Source organism: Dermacentor andersoni, chromosome 6, assembly GCF_023375885.2.
Source record: "Dermacentor andersoni chromosome 6, qqDerAnde1_hic_scaffold, whole genome shotgun sequence".
NCBI classification, from domain to species: domain Eukaryota; kingdom Metazoa; phylum Arthropoda; class Arachnida; order Ixodida; family Ixodidae; genus Dermacentor; species Dermacentor andersoni.
In genome coordinates, this window is record NC_092819.1 from 125,474,177 (window position 1) to 125,483,929 (window position 9,753).

The window sequence follows — 9,753 nt, forward strand, 5'->3', positions numbered from 1 at the left end:
GGTGGTTAGAGGGAAGAGGCATTTATCTGCCATGGGGAAGCAGACGGTTTGTCTGCAACAAAGCTGAAATGATCGAACATGTTATCAGTGATTCTAATAATGCCATATTCTTTTGGAATATATCACACAGAATCCTAAAGAGAGCCCTACGCCCTAATCCACATGGCATTCGCTTTTTTACCTCCTGAACGCGATTCTGAACAGATGCACGTTATCTTTTTTTTTAGTTATCATTTTTTTAGGAAAAAAATATTATCTGCACTCCAGGTACAGATTGAAGCCCACGTCCTTGAAAGAAAGGTGCCCGTGTTATGCTCGGCATTGCATGACAATACATATGCACCAAACGAGTTTCCTGAGCGCTCCGCATTGCTACGTGACGCTCATACTAGGCTAGTTGGGGGATTACGTCAATAGGCATTTACGCAATTATGCCAGGCACCGAACCTGGGGCATCGCAGCAAGTCATCGGCGCCGTGGCTTAGTTGGTTAAAGCGCCTGTCTAGTAAACAGGAGATCGTGAGTTCGAATCTCACCGGTGCCTTGCTGTGCGTACCTTTTGTTTTTTATCGCTCGCATTTACGTTCTGCGCAGCATTCTACTTGCACCTGCATTCCTTTAGGCTGCCAGATATATTCGCTTCCTTTTTTAAAATGTCAGTGTGACCGGGATTAACACTAGCGTTTTTGGCACTGAAAAGAAAACCACTTGCTTGAAAGAAAGAAAGAAAAAAGAAAGCTGCAGCTTCCTAGAGCAGCGCTCACCGAAGACATGTGTCTGGCGTTGTAAATAAATCAGTTTCATTTCCGCGCCTAATGAAGCAGTCCAATGTTGTGTCCCAAAGAAGACTACCTTACCTTTTACAATCTATTGGAAAGCACTACGTCTTATGAAGGGAAAGACAATGAGACAGATACACAATAAAGTAGAGGCAGAAGCACCGCTACCACTTCATGCCGGTGGCACAATTTGGCTAAATTTTAAACGTCCGTTCTTCATAAAATTGTTTCAGTTAGGCGAGGAAGTGTTCTGGGCGCACATTTCTATTTGATCTGCGATAGTGACACATCTATTTAATTATTTTTTGGAGGCAATGACTTCGCTAGCCTAGAACATATGCTCTGGCGTTGTGCCTCGTTTCGAGGCACGGAAGAAATCAATGAGGACAAGTGGCTCTCCGCTATCAAGAGCCCCGATTCCGAAGCGCAACTATGGGCTGTCCAGAAGGCCCACGAATCGGCGGTCGGGCATGCCCTGACTGTCCAAACGTGGGAGCGGCCCGCAGTGCGCTGAGTCACGTACCTCATGACTTTCATTAATGTTTCGCATCCATCCATCCATTGGCGGCAACGCCTTTACTTACAGTTTTGGATCAACTTGGAGCCCATAGAATATGTGTATCTGGTTGCCACTTTCTGATCATGTTCGTCAAAATACAGCGATTTGATGCCTGCTAGTGGAGGTAAGGCAAAACGGTGTGAAAATTATGCTCGGAACGAAAATGCGGACCTATTTGTGTAAAGCTATGGAGGAAGCAGTAGTAAATTTTTGCGCATAAATTGCGCAAGAAGGCTCGAACTATACTCATATGCGTTGGTTCTAAGAGCGCGTGAATAAATCCAGTGCCGGAAGTTTGACTTTTCAAAACATGTATATTTGTTGATTTCGAAGCTAGAAGAGCGTAAATATGGGGGGTGGATCCTGATGGTGGCGCACTCTAAACAACAGACCACATGGTGCACTAATACGTCCAAGAAGACCTTGCCTTTCATCAATCTCAGCCACTGTTGAATTGGATTTATTTGTTCCTTTTTAATTTGTCCAAGCTTTTAATAATACCTTATATGCATTTAGGAAGGCATAGGGTAAGGGGGAACTACAATTACTTAAACCTAAAAGAAGTATTATTCAAAAACATTTAAAAAGCATTGAACAAGCAATATCATTATTCCCCCAGTGTAATTACACCGAACACCTCCCCAATGTAGTCAATAGAAAAAGTAGATATACAATTAACACTACTATCAGTAAGAAGTACGTGAGGGCACGTACTTGTAAGTATTATACAAAGATACTTGAACTTAGGCCAAGGCATAAAAACACGAACATATCTATATTTACTTAAGATTACTGCAACGGAAGAGCAACAAAAAGCAAGAAAGAAAGAAAGAAAGACAGACAGAAAGAAAGAAAAGGAAGGCAAGACAGGTAACAATTTCAGTCACTAGGTAATTTGACTCACTAACTATCTAGGTAATTGATGAAAAGGTTCATATCATACATATCGCAAATGACTGCTTGCCGTTTAACGAAATTACAAGTCTGGTTGATCAAGTTTTGCTGAATACTACAGTTCGCAGCATACATATGCTGCCAAGGTTGTAAGATGGGAGATAATGCCAAAAAGAGCTTTTTTAAAATGAAAATAAATAGAAAGAACCATTTCAGTTTTTCTCTTCAGCCTTTCATTGCAGCTACTAACAGAGAGTTACCGAGTACAAATACCTATCAATAAGTGGAATTTGTAAAAATGTAGTGGTGTAAGCGTAAACTTTGCGAAGGGAAATTGCGTGCTGGAAATCAGAAATTTTCTCCTGGCCAGAGAATGGGTACAAGTTTTCCAAGATGAAAGAATGAATGAGGCAGTGCAAGCTGACACGGGTTGCGTTTTTTTAAGTCATAGAAGCGCAGAGCCAGAGTAGTTTCAAGGAATGACTAATGAACACGGGTGAAAAGAAATGGCCGGATGAAGTGCGAAAGTACCTCTACCTCAAAAGCGTGGACAGAGAATGGATGGTGTCAAGAAAGTTGGCAACCAAGCACAGGGCAACTGAAGGTGTCGATAGACAACCGGCAGACAGAAAAAGTCAGAGAAACAGAGCCGGTAAATTGGATGGAAGGCAAGCAGACCAGAAATTCCACTGAAATTCGGAGAGAAAGCATCAAGAAAGAAATGACGACAATTAGAGTAGTGGTGGATAAACGGCAGGGGGACGACTGATACAACCAGTCATTGGAAGAGTAATAGTAAAATACTGTGACAGATCATTTAAATACAAAAATGAGGTCTATATCCGATATTCAAACGGCCCGATAGCCTCTTTTAACCAAGCGGGCAAGGATATGAGATTATATGTCCCCGACCCATTTTTAAAGGGGATGCCAATATACTTCGTTATCATCGTCTTAGGCTGCACAATAAAGGACACACTCAGTTACTTTTTTATTTGTTTCAAGATTACTGCCAGGTTCTGATTAGAGGCCTTAAGCAGGAGTGGTTACATACATGACGAACAATACATTGAGCGCAAGGTGCGAAGCGTGAGGAAAATGTAATAGCACTGAATTTGATGATATGAAGAGCGTGTCATTTGCGAAAACGTAACACTTAGCGCTAACAATGTGAAACCATTCGAGAAATTAAATTAAATTATGGGGTTTTACGTGCCAAAACCACTTCCTGATTATGAGGCACGCCGTAGTGCAGGACTCCGGAAATTTTCACTACCCGGGGTTCTTGAACCTGCACCTAAATCTAAGTACACGAGTGTCTACGCATTTCGCCCCCATCCAAATGCGGCCGCTGTGACCTGGATTCGATCCGGCGACCGCGTGTTCAGCAGCCCAGCACCATAGCCACTGAGCAACCGTGGCGGTTGAAACCATTTGAGAAGAAGAACATGCAAACTGCTCTTGGCGCTAAGTTGACGAACATTTAAGAGACAGAAAAACAATACTAGACGATAACCTGTATACAACGCGTGACAAACGATTTCAGAAGATACCTCCTGTCAGACAAACATAATGAAGTAGCGTGTGTAGAAATATGTAGCAGTGACCGACGCATCAGAAAACACGTGCGTTCAATTACGTAGAAGGACAGGCTGAAAAAAAAAAAAGAGAAAATGAAACGAGGGCAGTCGATGTACCCCGCTGATTAACAAAATTTCTTTAAGCGGCTTTAAGAATGATTCAATGGTGTCGCAGGCAACCACCGCAACAGGAAGCACATTCCATTCCGCAATGGTTCGGGGAAAATATCAATTTCGAAACGCTTCAATTTTGCAGTAGTAATCTTTAAGCTGCTTAGCGCGGGTAGACCGAGTTGACTGGCGAGCGAGAGGCTCGGTATACGTGTCCTAGTCGATGCCTAATTTTCCATGATAGAGCAGATACATGTACTTTAATCGTTCTTTATATCGCCGTTCTTGTGGGGTAACTAGTTCTGCTGTTTCGAGCATCGGACTTGGTGATGCATACCGGCTAAAGGAATTGAATACAAATATTATCGCCTTTCTCTGTATCTTTGCCACCTTCTTTATGTTAATATCGCTATGTGGTTCCGAGACGACGGACCGATACTCAAGAATCGGGCAGACGAAAGTTTCGTAAGCTAGTAGCTTTATCTCACCGGGTGAATTTTTTAAGCAACGCCTCAAGTAACGAAGCTTCTGCGTGGCTTTCTTTTCTATGTATGACACGTGCTCATTCCACTTTAAGTCCGAGCTGATAACTATGCCCAAATGTTTATAGCTTGTCACGTGGTCTAAAATTTGCCCATCGATCAAATACTGATTGTTTAAAGGGTGCCGCTTCCGTGTCACGGTCATCGCTACAGTTTTTTCGGCATTGATTTTCATTTGCCATGCGCTGCACCAAGATTGCACTGTAGACAGCGAGGTATTTAACAGCGACTGGTCAGCGGGGCTACGGATTTTTTTATATAAAACGGCATCGACAGCCAACAATTTTATTTTAACTGGCAATTCCTGTGCAATATCAATAACGAATATTAGGAAAAATAAGGACCCAAGCACTGATCCCTGTTTGATTCCGGATAATACAGGTTTTGAACGTGAATGTGTTCCGTCTATGTTTACAGTTTGCCTTCTCGAAGTAAGGTATGCTTGAATCCAAGACAGAAGGGACTCATATTTAAGTATAGGTGTCAATTTTGTCATGAGTTTGGTGTGTGATACCCGGTCAAATGCTTTCTCGAAATCTAAAAGATAATATAAATTTGCCCTTGCTCATCTAAAATAGCTGCGGCACCATGAAGGGTATCTAAGAGCTGAGCAGTGGTTGAAAGCCCTTCACGAAATCCATGCTGCCTGTGGTCGAGAAAACCATGAAGCTCAAGAAAACCTGTTAGATGTTTAAAGACAATGTGCTCAAGAAGTTTGAAACATGTGCAAAGTATAGAAATCGGTCGATAGGAAGAAAGCATTAATTAGTCTCCTCCTCTTGGCCCGGGAACAATCTTTGCAAACTTCCAGTCATGAGGGAATTCGGATAGATATAACGACTTATTAAATATCACACATAAGTATTTAGAGCACCACTCGGCTTAAGGGAACATGAATGGGTTGGGTATCGCATCGACGCCAGAAGATTTTTTCGTATCAATGTTAAGTAAAAGCTGTAGAACACCTTCTTCCGTTATTATAAGATCACTACTAGGTGGAACGCTTTGCAATGTCGAAAATATGGGCTTTTTACCGTTGTCAACTGTAAACACGGAATAGAAAAAGTTGATGAAGGATTCTGCAACTGGCAATTTCTCCGATACTGTTTCACCATTAATGCAGAGGGTGGGCACGCTTGTTGATATTGAAGAAAAATGCGGCCAGAACTTTGCAGGGGACGAAAGGATAAATTACTTCACAGTGACATTGTGGTAGTATTCCTTTGCTTTTTTAATGTTTTAAATGAGCGCGCAGCGCTGAAAGTTTGTGCATGTTACTTTCAAAGGGCTGCTTCCGAATTTGCTTTCTAGCCTTCTTCGCCTTTTATTCCAAGCTTACAATTTCTTTTGTTATCCATGGGCAGGTTTGGCGGACAATAATGACTTTAGTCGGTACAAAGTTATTCAGGCATTGCAACACAAGATTTTTAAATTATTACCAAATATCCTCTACTGAGCATAAAGCAGGCTGGGATAGAGAAACAAAGTTGGAAAAAGATAAGTCCAGAGTATCTCATATATGTACATTATCTGCTCCGGAGAAAACAAGCACTGAACGCTTTTCATTCTCAACCCGACATGGCCCTAACACATCGTAAGTCGTAACATTTAAGTATGTAAAATTTGGACGTCCGCATTTCGTTGAGTGGGCTTTCTGAGGCATAAATAAAACACCAATCTGCAAAACTTAGTTAGCCTATAGATTCTTTAATAGGCCGAAGGTCGAGTACGCCTTCATATTTCGTAACAATTAAGCTAAAATAAAATACAGGCACTAAAGGTGGCCCAAAGAAAATATGCTAGATTTATAACACTTCTAATATCGTGAGACTGACTCCACGACTTATTTTATGAACTCTAGCGCAACTAAAATATTGCAGTCACCACGCAAAATTTAGACTTCAATTTCTGTTTTAGGTTCAGCTGAGTATGTTGTCCTCAGCCTGGAACCTTACTTAAAGGGACGCTAAAGGCAAATACTAACTAATGCTAAAGTTATAGATTGGTGGTCGAGGATCTCTAAGTCGTCAATGTTATCGCGAACAGAGCGTTAATAATCGAGAAATTGAGGTAAATGCAGGACATGATTAGAGACTCCCCCGGGACATTCAAGCTCTTGCCCGATGACGAAAGCACTCAGTTAAATTCTGTCAATAGTACTTGCAATTACTCGTTGCAAGAACATCCTCGTATTCTATTATAAGATTTATTAAAATGCTACTTGTCCAGTTCGATCTTATGTTTAGAAAAAAGATCTCACTGAAATTACGGTTGACAACGACGCAGGCGGTCGAAAGGCTTCGTTTTCACTCGACTCTGCGCCGCTCACGCTTTCGCGTTCCAGTACTTTCCTGATCGCGTAGTGCTGCAGTGGTTTTGCTGACTCGCAAAATTTGCACAAAGTACAAGTAGCAGAGAATCGATCTTCCATGTCATGTCGCGGGATGCCTGAACGGTCTACGCCACTTGACCAATAGCAGCTGCAGCGGCAAATCCACCGCTCTCTCTTGGCTCAGTGCCGCCGCCTGTCGGGCGCCGTTTTACTCACAGACGGCAGCAATGATGGCGTATGCAACGTCATCGGTCCCCGGGTTTGGTGGCGGGAGATTTAAATTTCAGAAAAGGTATTCGGACCCCTCAGATAAAACTTTCTCGCAAGCTAAGTCTTTTCTTGGTACAAAACAAGCGTTGCGAGGTTTCTGGAACGGTATTTAAACAGTCCACGTCGACTTAGTATTTGCCTTTAGTGCCCCTTTAACAACGGTAACGTCACTAACTACAAGGAACCAGCACGAAGATTCACTAACACAATAAAGCGCCACAAGTAACCTTGGGTAATTCACCATCAAGGTAAGGTCCCTGCCAAGAAACATGGGCCCAAATTTACACACAGCCAGGCGGAACGCTAGGGCAAAATATGTAAAAAAATACCTAGCAACCAAGGCGAACACGGTATTCACGGACGCCGCGGTATATCCTCGAGGACGAAGGGAAACAGAACAAAGAGTCGTCGCGGCAGTAATAGACTTGGACTTTAGGGGAATCGCTTGCGCTTCGGTACGGGATCATACGGTAACCGAGGGAGAGGAAATGGCTGTTGCTCTAGCAGCTGTGGAGGGCTCCGGCACAAATAGATCCCTTATAATTCTAACAGACCATAAGGAATCATGCCGAAACTACATTACCGGCAGAATCAGTCAAAAAGCGCTCCAAATCTTCCTCCGCGCTGGCCGACAGAATAAACGCACTATACATACCATCTTTTGGTTACCGGGGCACACTGTGATTGAGGGCAACCAAAGGGTTGATAGGATCGCTCGCGAGCATACAAACCGAGCGGACCTAAACAGAGATCCTCAGGATTTCATGACCGTGATCTCAACGTACTCTCCCATACTAAATTACCATAGAGGGACGAGGATCCGATATCCCCCGCCCCACAATACACTCACTCAACAACAGGGAGTTTAATGGCGAAAGCTGCAGACAGGAACTTTCTCAAGTTTACATATACTATGCAAAATGTTCCCAAGTCAATACAGGGACACTTGCCCGTGATGTGGCGCAATACCCACACTTTATTACATCACATGGGAGTGCAATACGAGTAAGGCATTCCACAAAATAGAAAACTCGAGTGCGGATCAGTGGGAGAGCGTGCTCTCCAGAGGCAACCCTAGCCTCCAACGGAGGCTCGTGCATCGTGACCAATGAGCAGTCATGCTCAGTGGTGCCCTGGATAAGGTGCGCCAACCATGCAGGCCGGAGGTCGTAATCAACCAATAGGAGATGAAGCCATCCGGCTTGACCGCTGAATTACTCTTTCTAGAGCAATAAAGATTACTTCCTCCTCCTCCTCCTTTTTCATAAGCACGACTAACAAGTGGAATTGCCGCTATTCGTACATTACGTTGCTGCTTTTTCTGTGCCTGTCTGTTTGATCCTGAGTGGCTTCGGGTAGGCGCTGCTTCAATGTAATTGTTGCACGCATCCTGCGCGTACCTCTCACGCTTACTGGTCCTATTCTCAGATTGTGTGTCTCAGCCTTTAGGGCACACATTGGGTAGCCTAGGTGTCCTCCGACAGAGCAGGAGTGGAGTGCCCCAGGTAGCACTGGTTTCGCGTTCTGTTTTGCAGCGTTAGCTGCAAAAGATTTATTAAAAGATGTTTTGTATTTTCGGTTCCCGTACGGTATGAAAATATCGAGGTCATCAAGCGCATTGCTAAGCTGCTAACAGCAAAACACGATACAGAATATATCGCAATTAATATCTCTCTATCCGATTAGTATCCCCATTGATCAATGCATGTGCACTCCCACTAGTAGAAGTTCCCTGATTAAAATATGGAAGCCGTGAAATGTTGCTGCCAAGCAAAATATTGCAAAACCTGTCCACAGGGAAGCTTTAGAGTGCTTCAGAACTTTCAGGTAATAGCTTGCGGCTTGGAACTACAAGTTACAAAATGGTGGCCGGGTTAATTAGAAAACACGTGTTATAGGTTTGCGTAAACAGACATAGTGCATTGGCGCTCGCGGTACTGGAGGAATGTGAGTCGATGTCAAAGGCGCAGCTGGGGAGTTAGAGCAAAACTGACCTGATGCCGGTCCATGCAGGCGCTTTCATAGTGGCGTGAGTGGCGTGAGTGATGGCTTGATGCTCAGATATAAGATAAGGCGCGCGCGCTCGATGGGCTCTATTTGCTTCCAGCTGCTGCGACACGGAAGCTTAGATCAGAAGAGCAAAAGCTCAACATTTGGTGTGCGTCAGACGCTGCAGTTTGGTGAAGTTTTCGAGTGATCGGTAACGTTGCAGGGAGTCGAGTAGAATTCCGCTTAACAGTTGACGCTACCTTTAATGGGCGCTTACTATTGAAGCTTAAATAATATTTGCTAAGAGTTATCGGGATTTTATATGGGGCAAGCGCTCACCCAAAAATGTGGGTTATATTCTGTGAAATATTTCTAATACGCACTAGTGATCATTGGAAATTAACCAAGGTATTCGAGATTGCTTTATGTCTTTTACGCGGTTGTTCGTAAATGAACGCTCGCAAACTGGACCGCTGCTGTGGTGACGTATCCGGCAGCAGTCTGGGTCTCAGCCATGGCGGAAATGCCAATTTTGTGTAGATATTTAGCGGAATTTGCTAGAACTTCAATTTGCGTGTCTCTCTCTAATGCTCTTCTGGTACTTGTTGTCGCGGTTACGACGGAGAGGCATCACCTGTACGTGTAGGGTAAAGTCCGGTCATAAGGGCAGCTCTTGAAGGAGTGCAGAATGGCTGGA

At 43.6% G+C, this 9,753-nt stretch overlaps 1 non-coding gene across 1 annotated transcript; it reads left to right on the forward strand.

The window, feature by feature from the left end:
- Nucleotides 1-470: 470 nt before the first annotated feature.
- On the forward strand, nt 471-544 carry TRNAT-AGU (transfer RNA threonine (anticodon AGU)). Its single transcript has one exon. It is a non-coding gene; the product is annotated as a tRNA-Thr (tRNA).
- Nucleotides 545-9,753: the final 9,209 nt, after the last annotated feature.